The sequence below is a fragment of the Toxorhynchites rutilus genome, chromosome 3, assembly GCF_029784135.1.
Source record: "Toxorhynchites rutilus septentrionalis strain SRP chromosome 3, ASM2978413v1, whole genome shotgun sequence".
Taxonomy (NCBI): Eukaryota; Metazoa; Arthropoda; class Insecta; order Diptera; family Culicidae; genus Toxorhynchites; species Toxorhynchites rutilus.
The window spans coordinates 51,855,471-51,874,580 of record NC_073746.1 but is presented as its reverse complement, the minus strand read 5'-3'; the positions used below and the strand labels follow the sequence as shown (position 1 = coordinate 51,874,580).

Here is a 19,110-nt window from a genome sequence, read left to right as displayed (position 1 = left end):
GCAATCATCGATGTTTTTCACGGGCAGGAAAATCTTCACATCGTCTGCGTATATGAGCACTTTTGCGTTGGCCAAACATGATGGTAGTTTATTCATGACCATGACAAACAGAATAGGCCCCAAATGACTACCCTGCGGAACACCTGAACTAACACCGAAAGACCTGGATGCGTTGTTGTGCACTTTCACATATTGTGTTCTGCTCTCCAAATACGTCCCAATCCATTCGAACATTTTTCCGTGAATGTCGAAATCAGCCACCGCGCGCATTATGCTGCTTATTCCTACTACATCGAAAGCCTTGCTCATATCTGTGTATATACAGTCCACCTGATACCCTTTAGATATATAATCCGTGACGGTAGAGCAAAATTCGCATAGGTTCGTCACAACTGACTTTCCTTTTACGAAACCATGTTGTGCTGCTGACACACGGTCGATAATACGTTCATAAAGGCGAGAGTAAACAAGTCGTTCAAATAACTTTGGCATCGCAGACTGGATTGCAACACCCCGGTAGTTTTCGACATCTGAACGTGGGCCCTTCTTATGGATTGGAGTAATGTGCGAGATTTTCCACAGTGGCGAGAAGTAGCCGGACGTAAGCGAATAATTGAATAGAGTAGTCAGGGGTTCGATAAGTTCATCCCTGATTTCTTTCAGAAGTTTTGCGGGGAGTCTATCTGGTCCTGCTGACTTACCCGGGTCCAAATCCGATAGACCTTGATTCACTTCACGGTGCGAGAGAACCAACAGGTCATCGGTCCTGTCAATCGAAGAGTTGACGATTCTCGGTTGGTCATTTTGATGAACGCTCTTGAAATACTCCGCAAAGAGCTCGGCGGTCTCTTGTCCACAAGTTGAAGATCGGTTACCGTATCTTATCACGTCCGGAATTCCCCTATTTTTTCGTCTGCTATTCACGAATTTCCAAAACGACTTCGGGTTTTCCTTTATCCCATTCTGGATCCCAGTGATGTACACTTGATACGCTTCTCTGTGTAACACTTTGAACGACCGCAGCAGCTTCTGTTCTTATGCATTTTTCTCAACGCTTTTCGTTTGTCCTTGAGAACTCGAATAACAGCTGATGAAAACCATTCCGGGTACGGGGTTGTCGATCTCGGGTAGACCCTATTAAAAGGGGCAAACCTTGCGAAAATGGTGAACAGCACGAAATACAGCGACATAACGTTGAAGTCTACACTGTTGCATACAACTGTAGAACATTCGAGTCCGCAGTGAAAAAACATCGATTGAGTTAAGAAACTCAAACATTGATGTGGCGTGCTGCCTATAACTTTCTTCATCACGTTCAAAATCAGCTGACGATATGAAGATGTCATTCCACGGAACACTCCTTAGTGCTTCTTTAACCAGCGTCGCGTCCATTAAGTTGAGATTTAAGTGCCTCCTGAACTTCTCAACTTCCATTTCGCGCAGTGTAGCAATAGTGATCATGATTTGCATAGCGAAGTGGTGAATTTCGTGCTTAATAATCGGGTCTGTCACAACAACTTGACATAATTCGGTGTCAGTGGTGAACACCAAATCCAAATATTTATTGTTTTGATTCGGTATATCACAAACTTGCATCAGTCCAGACGACGAGAATCCATTAACAATGACTACTTCACTTTGCGAAACAATTCGCTCAGGTAAGAGAAACGAATAATCCCCTTCTTCGATATACTGATTCCAATTTAAATTCGGTAGGTTGAAATCTCCACTCACGAGCACAGTGTCACCCGGCTGAACGATGCTCATAACGGAATCAACAAACACAACGAACGAGTGGTAACGTGCGATATTCGAGGTAGGTGGAATATATCCACAAAACAAAAATACATTTCCATTCACTGTTTTCAGTTTAACACAGATCGCTTCATTGTTTTCAGCTCGAGCAACCTCTGTACTGATGATGCGACGATGTACCGCAACAAGCACCCCGCCGCCAGTTCGCTTATCGCTATTAAGCGTGTTTCTGTCGAAACGATAGACCAAAAAACACGAAGGAAATAGTATACCGTCTTGTACAGAAGAGTCCAGGTAAGTTTCCGCAAATGCATAAGCATCGTAGTCTAGTTCTAGCGATGATAAGTATAAATGTTTCTGTCTTTCTACTCCTTTGATGCTGTTCATATTTTGAAAATATATGCTAATTACTGTTTTCTGTTCCACAGGGTTTCCCACGATCAGCGGAGCAACAGGACGAAACTCTATTCCATCGGTAACAACAGATAGAGTAGGTAGACTTAGGACATTATTGTTTACAATACGCATAATATTCGCTTCATAACCCATTTCAGATTCCTCACACAAATTTCCGTTATTGCTGCATCGCAACCGTCGGCTGGATGGGAGCAGCGAGCGGTGTGGAGAAACAGTCCCGCTGCTGCGATGGACTATCTCGTCGTCGCTCGTCTCGAAAAATAGTGTTGTTACGTTCGGTACCCACAAACTCGCGGAAATAAATTCCCTTTTGCCAGCTTGTTGGCTGCATTGCTCTTTCCTTCCACTTCATCCCCACTCCGATCCTGAACGATATGAAGGAGAGTTGATTGAGATCAACTCCTCTTCGAACCAACTTGATCACTTCAACCGATTCATTCATTTCTAGATTCCGCTGTACGAGACTTGAGATCTCCTCCACAGTGGCGTGTGGAGAAAATCTCGATAAAAACAGCCAGAATTTAGGTTCTCGTGCAGCGGTATGCACGATTGGAACGGACAAAGCGGGGTCCAACTCTTTGCTACCACAAAGTGTACGGGTGGCATCCTCTTCGACCTGTGGCGGGTCGATTTGGATGCGAGGACGCTTTGTTGACCTTGGTTGAACTATCGGCCAGGGCGAGCGGTTAGAGAGACCTTGCTGCTGTTGTTTTTCTGCAACTTCGTTTATTCTGTCTGCATTTTTCTTTATCTCACCTCGCAAGCTTTCAAGCATCTGACTGTGTTGACCGACAACCGCCTGTAAAAGGTCGTTCGTGGAGCTCAGAGCATTGCGGAAGCGAGCGTTACTCATCAACTTTCTACAAGATGGGCACATCCAAAATATCATTGAGCTCGATCTGATCTGAGCCCACAGGTCCGCGCTTAGGTGTGAACATTTTAGGTGGAACGTGGACTTGCAGAATCCTTGAAGAAGAATCTACTCTTACAACTAATATGTTTTATCAAGGTTAGCATAAACACCTTATAAAATATTCACGGCAAAAGGTGGAATTATATATTTAATCCTGACCGCGGATTACCGTTTGGCAATCCCTGGATTATACAATGAATGTAAGTCGTTTGAAATTATTTATTTTGACACTCCGAAAAACTCAAAAATACCGAACCAACCTGGTGTGTACACTCAATTTTGCGATTGACTGTACGTATTTTTTGATCGATAAAATCGTTAAAATTTTTTACTATCACTGCATAGGACTGGAAACGAATTTGAATGAACGATTCTCGGTTTGTTCAGTAAAATAAGATCTGCGAGTTAAATTTTTCCATATTTGTTTGTACGATAATAAAAATCCAGACGAGCTTCAATTTTATGCGTGATATAAAAGCTAAATCAGATATTCTTCACTAAAATTCACCAAACTGAATTGAATGACAATCAAAAAATGGGAGCCCATCGCAGGAGTCTAGCTCTTGTCAAACACGCTGTTCTATTGATTAAATTAGTCGTTTGAAACAGAGTCGATTTGCATGACTTGGGCATAACAATGTTTCTCACTTTATTCATAACAGCAATACATATTTTTCAGCATAACTATATTAACATCACATAACAGGAAACCATTCATCCATTCGTTCCATTTTGAAACACATTTGTTTTCTGTGAATACAGAGACAATAATGCATGGTGTCGTCAATGCTCACTTGTAACCTATTCAAAATCACTTACATAGCAAAATTCCGGCACCTATCCTCACATGGTACGTGGTGGGTAGTGATATCCAGAAAAGCTTTTATGCGAACATGACAGTAGGTATTGTTCTCCTCTCCCGAGAATCTCCATTTTAGCAGTCAATATCACTTCAGTGGAACACCTATTCAAAAGTCTAAAGCTGTCACTGTTTTTCATTGTCATGTGTAACGAATCGATGTCGGGCGATTAAAACATTTTTCTTGTACTTGAAATCGATTGCCACACTTTGTAAGAGCCTGCCAGAGCTAGACTTCATACCCCTCCCCTTTCACGAGTTATATTTTCCACCATCCGCCTGGGGTAATCGCAATCGCTTCGAGTGGGGGAAAATAACGGGGATGATTGATGTTCGCCCATTGCAGCACCGCTTGGGAAGCGTCGAGGAACGGTGCCGTGTGCCACGTAATCGATGTAACATACCGTGCGTTGCGGTCCCAGTTATGCTGATTGTACTTTTCCGCGGAACCTATGCTGTCGTGTCAATATCAGGGGCAAAAATACGTGAGTAAAAGTTCTGATTGTACACTGGTGGTAAAAGCACCACTTTGTGGTCGGGAGATGGGGAAGCAGCTGAAAGCATTATTGTGTCATTTGGATCTGCGGTAACATGAACGGTGATCATCATAGGAGTGTGTATTATGGTTTAAACAAATCGTAATAATAGAGGCAATGAGAGAACATACGAGTGTCAGATACTCAGCTTTCGGACTCTTCCAATCTGCCAATCAAATTAAACTCCTGCAAAATGATTTGTTAGTGGTACAAACTTGTGTAACACAAATCCTTTTGTTTGTTTTTATTTTGGAATTAAATTACGCATTAGTTCATAGAAAGCCCTACAAATTACAAGACGAGAAGAGTTATAATTGCACCTCAACCAGTTACTATAAGCAACGGAACTCACCAAACCTTCCTCATTATACGAGCTCCAGCGAACATTTGCGTGTGCAAAAGAAACGTGATTGCGGAATTGCTACGTGTGGGCAACGGTTTTGTGGATAACCACAATCTTCCCTCAAATGGTGTCGTAACAAGTCTCGCAGAGATGATACGTGAGTGAGTCATGGAGGGCCAACGTGTGTCGCTGAACTTTGCGACCAAAACACTGCCAAATTTTCCGCATGTGTCTTCAAATAGACTACGAGTTTTACACAATATAGGATTTTAGATAGTTCCATGAGGATAATAAAAATCTGGTATCAAAAGACTGTCCTTTTTTCGCAAATATGGTATCAGTAGTTATGAAAAACTGCACTAAGACTGTTATGAAAACATGGAAAAGCGATGCAAGGAATTTATGTACCTTACGTTCTGTAAATATTCTCGAAACAATCAGCCAGATATAAATCAGACACTCCATCAAAACGTGAACATCTCTCCACAACAGAATGAACGAATCCACCCCCACACGTAAGCCAACTGTTTCACATCGCACTGATCCGCATGAATCCCATCGTGAACTCTACCATACAAATAGTTGAAGATTTGAACACATCACATCCCGCGGGATATGTACCGACCTTGTTTGTTAATTTTGGTCGCTCTTCGCCGGAATTGGAAACTCAAATACGACCGAAACACAACACAGCCAAAACCATGACAGCAAACGTACACTAAAACAAGGACCGACAGCCGAGCAGAGCGCTTCACAGAGCGCGCACAGTTTCGAATTCAGTTTCCCGGCAAAGTCCTAATAAATAATAGAATAATGTACTTTCTGGTGCTGCTCCTGCTGGGGTAACTTTCCCGGGGTGTTTGAAAGTTGGTGCTGGTATTTGGTAATGTGCACTTCTTATCGCGCTTGACAGGAGCGCACAGAACACAAACGGAGCATAGCACTTGAAACGAGTTGAGCGCGATAAAGTCGATTCCATCCGACGCTGCTGGGCGATTCACAACACTTCGCCGCCGGTGTGGTTGTCTCGACTCGCGGTAGAATGTATCCACCATGGCACCATGAGCTGGTTCTTGGTTCCGTCCCGTAAGGATGAGCAGCTCTGGCAGCCAAATAGTGATAATGACTGGAACGGATGGGTTTGTATGTATGAATCTATAGTGAAAGATACATTCCGCGGCTCGGTAGAATTCTATGGAATATGATGACAGAGGGAACGCTTTGTACTTTGCATGTAATATGTGAATGTTTGCAGTTTTAATCTATTTTCCTCTTTTGATCAACAAATGTTTGTTGAATCTATGTTTGTGCGTTAAATATAGAATATAAAATAAAGTAATTTGAGAACAGTATTTGCTTTTGCATATGATTAAAAACAAACACAAAACCCTGCCTTCTAAATTTTACATTTCTCTACGAGACAAATTTTGCTCTAAATCTAGTACACTGAAAATATTAACCTGAAAAAAATACATAATACTAGAACCAATTCGATTGGAGAATGAATTTTCTGCGCAATGCCATCCTTGGTTTCGTAGCAGTTTGAAATAGCGTCGCGGTGTGTTTTTTGAAGGAAAATTAACGAAGAAATTCAAATTTAGTATGGTTTCGTTAAGTGTCTGTGCTTTGAAATAAAGCACCAGAAGCCGTTCGACGGCGGTTTATTTAGGATTGTTTCCTGGGAGCGGATACTATATCCGAGGCTAGACAATTCGCAGAGGACAACGTGACGCACTGCTGACCCCACAACAAAATTTAATAAATTCTACAAAAGTGAACCGATTTTTACTTTAAAAAAAACGAAAAGAAAGCTTATTTTAGGACATTTTCGATGTGACCAACCCTTTTCTCGATAACGCGCTTTAAACGGTGAACAAATTCCTCATGACCAACTCTAACATTACGACTTTGATGCTGTTGAAAGTCCGAGTTATTTCTTTTTCAAGTTCCTCCAAATTTTGTGGCTTATTTACATAGCAACGGTCCTCCACGTATCCCCAGAGGAAGTAATCGACGAAGCGAAATGTTGAATTTCTTACCATAATAGGACAAAGTTTCATTAAGGCTTCGATTGCTCGAGTAATACGATTTCACTAAAAATACACGTTCTTGTAAATTGTACATCTTGACACTAAAAACCATCCGATCAGACTGAACGAGTAGCCGAATATTATTGTCCCAGAGTGGGAAATGCAGTGTTACCATCGACGGAGCGAAAAAAAAAGATAATTTGCACTAGAGATGGGCAAAACGGTTCATTTCAGTGAGCGGCTCAGACCCATGTGTTCAACAAAACGAACCGGATCATTTTAGCGGCTCGATGGCTCTTTTCAAGAAGTGATTTATTCTGATATGTAAAGAAGGGAAGACGTAAAAAATGAAGTTTGAAACCTTAATTAGTGCTTAGAATAGCAAAAAAAAATGCTTTATTCTAGGTTTTCTCTAATAAGTTTCCATCACAATTATCTTCATTGCTCTTTTTGGTTTATAAACATGATCTTTTCGATGTTATCTGATAAAAGTCTATTCCTTCTTTCAGGGAGGGAGAAATATGAAATGAGGAAGAGATGTAATATTTATTACAGCAGTAAAAAACGCGTAAAAAGTCCGGTGTACTAGAAATTGTAAAGGGCCAATTAGAAAATCAATAAATGTTCTGCGATTGAATCCACGAATGTTCGCTTAGTAAGAAAACGTGAATGTTCGAAAGAATTCATATCAAAAAACAATTTTAAACGAGACGAAATTCGCCGGGTCAGCTGGTATTATGTATAAGTTAATTAAGCATTAGTGCTTACTTTTTCTTCTCAGATTAGTCTAGATTATCTAGATAGGTAGAGGAAGCGCAAACTTTTTTCCACTTTTTTATGAATGTTACTCATTGTTACTCAAAAATAGTAGCTCCTTTGAAAATGTGTCATTCGTTTTTTTTACGTTGGATTACGTCTTTCGGGAACATATTGGGGATACAAATTAAAAAACGAAAATCGATCGCATCGTGAAAAATGTCCAATTTCAGACGCTTATTGCTTAGTCATTTCATGATGAATGGATGAGATTTATTCAATAATTCTCGTAATTTCCATAAATAAAATATAAAAAAGCTACAACTAAATTTCTAAACTGAAGAAATGCATTTAAAAAAGTAGAATTCGATTATTATTTCTGAAATAAGAAAAATTACAAACTCTCAACATCAATTTATTGTCGAAAACCTCGATTTCATGTACTCCTCCCTTGGGGGATTTTGCGGTTTTCAATAAAATTAAAAAATTTTAACGTCTTCAACACTAGTTAATGGAGTCCGATTGAGCTAACATTTTGCTTAGGGTATTCTATCGTGCGTTTTTTTACTTAGTTTTTTCGCAGGAAGTCCCGTTTGAAAAATCAAAAAGATATAATAAAATGAAAAAACTTCAGAAAACATTATTCTTCAACTTCATTAAGTTTTAGTAGTCAGTTAATTCAGTTTTCTCAAAACAAAATTATTGATTCTCGGTCTTTAAGACAGTATGCTAGAGTATAGAAAGGGTAAATGTGGCCATTTATTGATGTATGGATACAGTTTTTTCTTTTTTTTATCCAAAATATATATTTTATTAAGGCTCATATGGCGTCAGCCTAACGGGGCCGGGAGTTCAATATTTTGACAATGTTTGCTTAGACTATGTTAGTAATATGTAACCGATTACTCGCGGTTGACTCGAGGTTAGTATTACAAGTGTTTTCATAATTGATATGTCGCAGTCTTCGTTGCTCTGTACGTGTGCCCGACACGGGATACTTCCTATTGGGATGCAGCTGACCATTAATCAGCAACGCCCCCCTAGTCTGTACCCCATATCTAGCGTGGTGCGTCTTTCTCGACTCGAGGAATCCAGGATAGAATGGCGGCGCAATCATCAGCTCGTGTAGAGTTGTCATGAGCGGTACAACCTTTGGCTGTTGTTGAATAATCAGTGGACTGCACAACCTTCGGCCCGTGCATCTGTAAAGAGTGTGTGTATGTATTGCCGCGACTAAGTAAAAGTTTATCGATCGGATAGGAGGGATATGAAACGGGGACACAACGAAGGAAACATCATTAAACGTTGACATCGGCGTTTCTGAGGAACAGGTATAGATGAAGCAGAAGATCAGGATCCCGGCTACCTAAGATATCCCGGACGGGGATATCCGATTGCCTGCCTTGTGCTCTCAGTGCTCTAGAGAGCTAAGAGCGAGCAGCATGGAACCGGAGTATGGATACAGTTGTCATAAATCAAGTAACCCAAGTTGTTTACCCTAACATGCTCCAGATATTTCTACTGAAGGCAACAAATTATTATTATTTTTATTATGTTATCATTTATTCAAATTTTTAAGCTTTCAAGTTTTGGAATATGTTGCGAACTATTTTTTTTAGTGTGTAGATGTAGTGGACAAAAATATCGGGAAGAAATAGAACATCGATTTCCTTCTGATTATTCAAAGATTTTGAGGACTAACACAATTTTTTGTCAACTGATTCAAGAGAAAATCCAAATAACCCTCCAAACAGCTTTCATTTGATCCCTATAACGTTCCTGCAGGACCTTTCAATACAGAGTTATTTTTGTTTGAATGAAAAATTGCCCCTTCGTGTTTGATGATTAATTGTTCAATAAATAATGATGGCATCGCAAATTGAAAGGCAGTTTTGAATACTTTTTTGAAATAAATGCAAAAAATTTGAATTTTTTTGTCAATGTAACAAATTATTGTTGTAGAAAATTTACCCTGATAAAAAATCCTCAACTGCAACCAAATAGTATGGGAAACAGTAGATGTTATAAAAGAATACTAGACAGCATCAGTGCGAATGATCCTCACCTCTTTTTCGTGACAAAATTATTATTTCAAGGGCACTAGCTAATTTAATTCATAATTGCAATTAGAAAGTTCGAACTATGGTACTTAAATATGATTTTTTTTTTATTTTATTTTTATGTTTTATCATTGTTTTGTTCGTTGCATAAACCACTCAAAATATCGCCGCAAGCATTTCCCACGATAAGCAGAAAAACCACAATTCCCGAGAAACCGTAAATATAATTAAAACATTTCTCTTCATGATATGTGTTCTCGGAACGGAACAACGAGAGAGCGTATCAAGCGAATCAAATTCATTCAGAAGACAAATTATTTTCTCCTCCCGTAGCGTATTTCCCCACAAGCTAAGCTGCAGCTAGTGATGGCTTTCGTGGTCCATTGGTTAGCCGTTCTTCCGATTTGTACTAGTACACGTAAATTTTCTAACATTCTACACGATGGTACAGTCATTGCTAATGCTAATATAGCAAGTTGAAAAGGCAATGTTCCTCTTCGAACATATGTGCCAAACAGAAAGGAAGAACGATAATTTATTCAAAGTAAGCTCCTACTCGGTGGACTTCCATCACGCGACAGTGTACATCTAACCGATCGCAGGCAATTTCGACGATGGGTCCAGGGAATTCAAACTGCCATCCGAACAAGATTCTCTCGTTACGCTGAATCGCAACAGACACGTGTGGTGGCAGGAGCGTTTTTTGTTTTATTCTCAGTATCGTCATAATGATACCCCACTGCTGGCGTTCTGTATCACGAGAAAAGTTCACATGAAAAATAGCGAGTGAGCGTGTCTCGTCCATTTAATGTTCCTCAGGGTATAAATATTTTTTGGCGACTGATTTGAGTTTCCCAAGATCAGAAGGGTACTGGAACATCAGAGGCACTTCACGTCAAAGCCACGTATAAATTCTCAGTAATTTTAAATTCAATAAATACTATGTGTTTATTAAATTGGATTTTTTTATATGCTCGTCGAAAGTATTTACTCTGTCCGTAAAAAGCACGTCCTGTGCGAACGATGTGAATAAAGTTGGTATATGCGAGCATTTTCACCACTGACGAGCAGTATTACAAAATTACATAATTTCCTACTACTTTACAATAGTGATTCGATCCAATTGCCAGAATTATTGATACACAACAGAAAATCCATCAATTTGAGTCAACATTCGGTGAACTGTTGAAGCTTGAAAAGTCAAATTTTCAATTTCATTGTATGCTCAAATCCTGACTTTACTCTGATAAGGCATTCCAATTGATGTCTGCTTCCAAGCAATCTTTCCCCATTTATTATCATTATCTTCTAGAATTTAATTTTCTTTCTAACTGAAATTTGATTTATTTATCATTGAACGCACGTTGCCAGCCAAATCGTGCAAACGCACTGTTCCGTTCTGTTGGAAAACTCACAATGTTGATTTTTCCATTCCCAGATGCTTCGTACCGTGGTGCGCCTCGATACCGACGTCTCTCCGCTCCGCGACACTGTTTATCCGGTACCGCCTCGGAATTTCCAGCCTGACAAACCCCGAGAAGCGGCGGCGATGACGCGAATGCCGGAAGCTTGTTCTAATTCGTGTTGACAAAACCCATTTGCGAACCAACACCCAAACGATCTGAGGGGGATAAGAAGTGTCGTGTTTTTGGCCTTGATGGTTTTTTTCTTCTGTGTGAGTAGCTTTCTTTACATTCGCTTCAGAACCCACTTGATCTTTCGCTGTTTCCGCTGTTTACAGCTTTCGGTTGGGAAGTTTTTCCGGCCTGTGATGGTGCCGGAAAAAAGGCAAATAACATTCACCAGCACAGATAAATACCACGGATCAAAGCTCGAGCGCGGGAAGTGTGTTTTGCGGTTAGTATCAAACAGAACATAAGCACACAGCTTCGATAGAAGGGGTGTACATCTGGCTGGTTCGTTGCATAAACGAGCAAAACGAGCGAAAGTAGTCACTTTTATCGCGTAACTATGATACGAGTTATAGCGCTTCCTTTGATTCGCTCTCCGGTCGGACCGGAAGACGAAACATGAAAGCCTTTGCGAGCTTTGAGTTTCAGCTCTACGTCAATTTTAATTTTGGAGAATGAGATTCAACACAAACGATTTTATATGTCATCATGTTTGGTAACCATCATGTCCACAAAACAACAAACCTCTACATTTCTTATTTGTTGTTTGATATAATACAAACAAACATGCAGAATTCGATGTCCGACTCACGTGGAAGGAGTAAACAGACAATTTGCGTTTCCGATGAGTCTCAGTATTTCCATTCCAACGAACGAACACAGCATATCTGGACGGATGATTTTCACCCACAAATATGGACATTGACGCTTATCGTAGACTAACGAGAAAGACTGAACATATTTTGAGAAACTGGAAGCAGGAGTAAATACGAGAGAAAAAAACCCGATGATGATTCCGGATGCCGAACAAAGCTGTTATCAGCGGAAATTTTGTCCAGAACAGAAAATGGGCATGTTTCTGCCTGGTCATTATAATAAATGAGATGGTTCCGATCAGAGTCCCTTTCTGCTACTGCCCCACACAATCTTATCTCGCTTTGACTTCATTTATCCGATTCGACAAAGTGTCACTGAAATAGGGATTGATTTAGGGATCAGGAATCACAACATTTTTGTTGGAAATCTCCGCCTTTTTCCGAATTACTTCCCAACTATTGTTCGCACAGTATAGGTCCCGCCGGGAGCAACATTTCCAATAGAAACAGTCAGAATAAATGATTATTTCTAATAAGTTCATTCGTTTCATTTTGTTTGCGTAAAAATTATTATTCGTTGTTCGAATATAGCTCGTTGAATCCATTCCTGGACACGATAAAATTGCTTCTTTTTTCACAATGAAATCCATTACAAAATAGGAAATATAACTAGAAGATCGCTAGAAAAAATAAATTCTATATAGTGAGAAAAGAGCGTTCAATCATGCTAATGGTCACCATCATAACACTATCTATGGAGATGTATGTGCTATGTCATTGATGAATATCATTAAACGAACATTTAATTGACGGTAGAACTAAAAAAAGTTGATGGGTCTGGGCCTAGGGCACGGAGGGGATCTTGACATAGAACTGTGATTGTGTGTAGAAATTGCTTTTGAATTGAGTTTTGACGTAGAACTACGTCTTTCAGGAAGGGTGCCAAATCAGAAAACAGGTCACGTTTTTATGAAATAAAGTTAACGTTAATAACTATTTTCACTGTGAAAATATACATGCAAGTCGGGGGTATTTTTGTTCCCACCGAGCTGTGTTTCCCTAACACGGACTTCAAAATCAATGTGACTGGGGGAATTCACTTTGTCAAAACATGCAAGTCGAAGGTATTTTTTCCCCACTGAGCTCTGTTTCCCTAACACGGACTTCAAAATTAATGTGCTTGGGGGAATCCGCTTTGCAAGTACATGCAAGTCGGGGGTATTTTTTTGATGTTGAGTACTTTTGTACTCGCTTGTCGTTGTGCAGACAGGAATGCTTCCCCAAAACGTACTTTTAAACTGAAAAGCCTGAGAAAATTGTCATTTCAGATACTAGAGGTGAATGAACTTTCGAGGTTCGAGAACTACGTGAACATGAGATGTGCAGAAATTTCAGAGGGAAATGTAAAATACAATGATCGTTTGACAATTCTTCCGTTCACATATTTTGGTAGTCCTAGGCATCATATCAAACGTAAAAGGACGTTCATCAAATTTATTTGTAAAGAAGAACATAATGTATTACAAAAATTTCGATGCATTTTATTTTTTTTAATATTCGAAGTGGCAAACAAGTGGATTGTATAATATAATTACGTAGTTCTACGTCGAAAATTTGCGGTCGTGTCCTAGATACAACCCCTTACAATTTTTTCATTGTTCAAAGTCTGTAATGTTTTCTCTTCTGATACATCAAATGGAAGACTGCCAGCAGGTCATTCAAGAAGCGGAATGTCCTTCTCGGCAAACCATGCCTTCGATTGCTTGGAAACGTGGATCTATGCATACACCTGCTGAAAAAACGACATCTTTGGTAGCGTTATTCTCAATCTGGCCGATCCAAACGTTCTCCAGTAATTGAAGATATTTTTCGGAGTTCATTCGGGTGAAAACGAAACGAATGAGAAGCTTGCTGTGATAGGAAACGGCACACTGTAAAAAATCCGCCCCCAAAGTTTCGCTTCGATCTCACGGCATGCCGTTGACTTAAATTGTACCAATAGCAACTGTAACAGTCCGGACCATCCAAATTGAACTTTTTTCGCCAGAAAATACAACATTTCTCCATTCTAGTTTCCATTCCATGTATTGCCGGGCGAAAATGAGATGGTTCTGCTTATGGGTGGCGGTCAGTTTCGGCTTCCCTTGAGGTTTCTTCCACATGATGTTTGGTGACTCATTCAAGATGCGCGCAATATGCCTCTTCGTTACTGAAACAACCGATTCTGCCCTAATGTATGAGCAGGACATCGTTTCCTGGTTGCTTCATGTCTTATTCGACCTTTAAGACACAAAGTAACTTTGATGTTCCCATTTGCTGATCGTTATATCTCATATTTCTGGCACTATTTACCAATTTTTGTTACGATCGAGCGATTAGAAAGCATTTGTTCACTGAATATCTTTATTATTTTCCACCCCTCTTCAGTCAATAGAATACCTTTCGCCATTCCTTTAAATTCTACGTAAATCACTCTTATAAATTGAATATTCCCAAGCATTTTTTCAAAAAACACAGATAAAGGTTTGGTGATTATGCGAAAACTCCATTTTTATGCCTTGCGGCTAAACGTATGTCTCGGGAAAAAACGACGTTTGAATGGTTATATCCACCGATGCCGCCTTGTGTGTGTGTGTGATTGTGACGCACGTCCTTTCAATAAAAGTGACTAAAATATACTATCACTACAGCAAATAAGTATCCCGATAAAAAGAACATTCCTAGTTGTTTTTTAAGTGTTTCATGTTTTTTTTTCAAGTGCGGCTAACCGAATGTCTATCACTGTATATTAAGATTGCGACTACTCCAGCTAGATTTTGATTAATATGTGTTTGAAAACTCTTAATAAATCGTAACATTTTTCGTAGAGTGACCCTCCTATGTAGGAATCAAAGACATAGTTTTATGTCAGAATATCAGATGGCTTCTGGACATTTATTCTTTTTAGTCATTTTACCGTTTATTCTTCTGTAATCGAACAACAGTGTTCACGAGGCGCGTTCGCCGCTTAGAACGTTCATTCAATACATTTCAATTGACACTTTTGACATTTGCTTTTTCTTTCGTATATTTTAGCCACAATCGTACGACAATCGAATTTACGTCGGAGCAAATATGATTGCCACTGTAAGGGAATTTCAGTCATACTTGCAGCTCCACGTTCTTATTATGACCGCTGAGGAGTACATAGAAGACGGTTTAGATGGTTCCATTGACTTGGCTGAAGCTATCGAAAGTGAGTTCCTGAATACTATAACATCGGTCAGGTGCTGTGTACGCACAATGCAATTAGCAGTGTTTGACGTGAATAAATCCTGTGGCTCGGAGATTCGTTACTGTGCTTGTGTTACTGTGTTGCAAAAAACTGCCGAAAAATTGCATATAAGCCAGCATTCGATCTACGTAATCAATCGCTGCCGCCTTTCTACGCTAAAAAATGGTGGAGAGGAATCTTTGATATGATGCAGCATTTTAAAATTCACGGAGATTCAGATTTTTTTTTTAAGCCAGTTTACGTAGCCACGAAAACCATGCAGGCTATGCATACTCCACTTGTTGACTTTTATTTGATATTAGCTGACCCGGCTAACTTCGTCCTGCCCAAAATTTCGCATTCACGTTTTCTTACTAAGCGCAGGTTCTTGGGTACAATCGCAGGACTGTGCATTGATTGATCTTCTAAACTACCCTTTAAAGTTACCTTTTACTATAAAATTCCTAGTACCAAAACTCGTCATTATAATATCAGATTATTTTCAGACACAATTCTCATTCAAGATTTATCAACCACTTACAAATGACAGGTTTCTCCTTTACATGGAATAAATGTTTGATACAGAAAATATGATAGAATAAAGACAGCCCTAAATCGGACCAGTCCTTTCTCGAGTTTTGCTCTAATCAACAAATTTGGCGATCCGTTTTTATTTATATGAATATTTGAAGATATAGTAGTGCATTTTATCACATTTAAATCCATTTCCACTTTCGAACAAAGATCAATTTCGTTAACGCAAACATCTAATGGACCAACAACGCTTGTCACTATGTAATTGTAGAACATATGCAAATGAAATTTTCCGAATATATCCATTTTCCTTCAGAGTTTTGCGAAAATTTTCAATTGTCATGTTTGGTTGGTGTTCGCGACCGACAGATAATATACTACAAGCTAGGACATAATTAGGCAAATAACAGTTAGCAGGTATCTATCATCAAGGACATTGACGGGACTAAAATGAAATCGCGGGGCATATGACGAAACCATTAAATGCGGATAATGCAAATCCAACGAGCCCTACGATTTGGTACAGTTTTTATGAAGAAAAAATTCGAGGGGTTGTATCCGAGACACGACCGCCTAGGACGTAGGACTACGCAATCTTTTTTTTTTTTTGAATTTGTTGGTTTATCATTTCGGATATTATTTGCGAATACTTCGAAAGTTCATAAATAACTCTTTAGTAAAAAGTTCCGGGAACCCTGAAATGGTTTAATGGCTTGCGTGGCTTTGTGGAATCATTTCGAGAAGCAACGATTCTTTCTTGCCTTCGCGAGAATAATACACTAAATGGTTATATACCGTAATTTGTTTCTTTATATCAATGCACGCATTGCACTGAATATTTAACTAGGGGCATCTTCCGTGCATCGCCATTCAACAAGCATCAAACACGCATCTAACAGATGCACACAGTTGCAGCGAAAAACTTCAAGTGAAATTTTCGCTAGCGTTCCCAGCTCGAGGGGAAACATAAAACAAATCGAACAGAATAAGTGACCTTTGTTGTTTCGGGCATAGATAGATTCTAAGAATTTTCCTCAGAGGAGATGCAATACTTATACGCTAGCGACAGCTTACTTACATCGCAAATATTCTCTTTTCGCTATCCCTCCTCGTTGTTTCTATTCTTCTTCTTCTTCTTTTCCTTTATTTACGGAGACTTTGAGCTCAACGATTCATTGGTCTCCAACTGTTTCTATTCTAGCGGCTGCATAAGTTACGCGTTATAGACATCTCTGTTCGGGAAAGCGCACAAATGACAGAACAAATGTATGGGAAAATGGAAATGCTTCCAATTTTCATCAATTTAAATCATATACAGACTATGGGATTGTAATGTATAGCATATCAAACAAATCTTAGAAAGTTTCTGATTCGATTGGTATACAAATCGTTAAAATCCGTTCGCAGCAAAAATAGTTATTAACGTTAACTTTATTTCATAAAAACGTGACTTGTTTTCTGATTTAGCACCCTTAATGTAAGACGTAGTCCTACGTCAAAAGTACAGATGAGGAATATTTATACCCTTCTGACACAGATTAAAATGTGACAACACTGCTTCTAGCTTTTCTTCTAGCTTTTAGTATATTATCTGTATTATTATTATGTTTAATCACAAAAAATCCGTTTAACTTAAAAAGTATTTTTTTACTTATTTTATTTTATAGTTTTAGTGCCTTATTTGTATCATTAGCATATTTTCTATAATAAAACCATTCAACTTTTTTTTTTTTTAATTTCTTACCTAATTTTCCTCGGAATATTTTTACGATGTACTGTATTCTATTAGTCAAATCATTTAATTTAATGTCGAAATGAGGGGATTGCAAAAATACATGGTACCCACCCCACAGAAATTCAAATATACATAAAAATAGGTGAAGCTGAATGAAACTATTTAAGAAAGTAATTGGTTATTAGGTTGCGGCCATCTTGAATTTCGACTTTTCTTTATCTACTACATTATGATAGCACTTTCATTTGATATCCATATTGATGGAGTTTTGAAAAAGGCGGCCATTTTGGATTTGAATTCTTCATAAACAACTGTATTCTACTAGTCAAGCCCTTTCATTTAATACCCATATCGATGGGGTTTTGGAAGAACCCATATTGAGGAGGTTTTGAGGAAATAAGTAATCCGCCATTTTGTAGTGGCCGCCATTTTGGATTTTCAAGATCATGAAATACGCAGTTTTATAGTGACTGGAGAGATAAAAGTGTGTTCCAGCGCTGCAGACATGTTACAAACATACAAACATACAAACAGGGCAAGCTAAATAGAACCGTTTAATAAAACCGTTTGAAAAAATCGAGGGGTTGTATCCGAGACACGACCGCTTAGGACGTAGGACTACGCTTTTTTTTTAAATTTGTTGGTTAATTATTTTGGATATTTTTTGCGAATACGTCGAAAGTTCATAAATAAATCTTTAGTAAAAAGTTCCGGGGACCCTGAAAAGGTATAATGGCTTGCGTGGTTTTGTAGAATGATTTCGAGAAGCACCGATTCTTTCTTGCTTTTGCGAGAACAATATACTACAGTAAAACCTGTTTTTGTTCGGTTTTTCTGTGCGAATTTTTTTTGTGCGATTTTTTTTTTGTGCGGTTTGAGTTATTTTCTTGGGAGAATTTTTTTTTATGCGGTCCCTATCTACCGCACAATTTTTTTTTCAAAATCTGTACCGAACACGGTTTTTTAAAGCTACTGGTGAAGTTTTGCACTTTTTTTTATGCGGTCCCTATCCCCCGCTCAAAAAAGGTTTGCCTAATTGGTTATAGGTCGCAATTTGTTTCTTTATATCAATGCACGCATTGCACTGAGTATTTAACAAGAAGCATCTTCCATACATCGCTATTTAACAGCCATCAAACACGCGTCTAACAGATGCACACAGTTGCAGCGATAAAATTCAAGTGAAATATTCGCTAGCGTTCACAGCTCGAGGGGAAACATGCAACACAAAACGAGCAGAATAAGCGACCTTTGTTGTTTTGGGCACAGAAAGATTCTGAGAATTTTCTTCAGAGGAGATGCAATACTTATACGCTAGCGACAGCTTACTAACTTCGCAAATATTCTCTTTTCGCTATCCCCCTTCGTTATTTCTAGCGGCTGCATAAGTTGCTCATTATTGACAGCTCTGTCCGGGGAAGCACACAAATGTATGGGGAAATGGGAATGCTTCCAATTTACATCAATTTAAACCATATACAGACTATGGAATTGTAATGTCTAGCATATAACAAAATCTTAGAAAATTTCCGATTCAATTGGTATGCAAATCATTGAAATCTGTTAGCAGCAAAAATAGTTATTAACGTTAACTTTATCTCACAAAAACGTAACCTGTTTTCTGATTTGGCACCCTTAATGTAAGACTTAGTCCTACGTCCAAAACAAACTTTCGTTTCCCATCCCTATCCT

At 38.9% G+C, this 19,110-nt stretch overlaps 1 protein-coding gene and 1 long non-coding RNA gene across 2 annotated transcripts in view; one reads left to right on the top strand and one right to left on the bottom strand.

The window, feature by feature from the left end:
- LOC129780005 (zwei Ig domain protein zig-8-like) overlaps window positions 1–19,110 on the bottom strand; it is a 182,116-nt gene that overhangs the window by 151,479 nt on the left and 11,527 nt on the right. The window lies entirely within an intron of this gene.
- On the top strand, window positions 1,906–2,740 carry LOC129780006 (uncharacterized). Its single transcript, XR_008743811.1, has 3 exons — window positions 1,906–2,049; window positions 2,184–2,245; window positions 2,310–2,740. It is a non-coding gene; the product is annotated as an uncharacterized LOC129780006 (long non-coding RNA).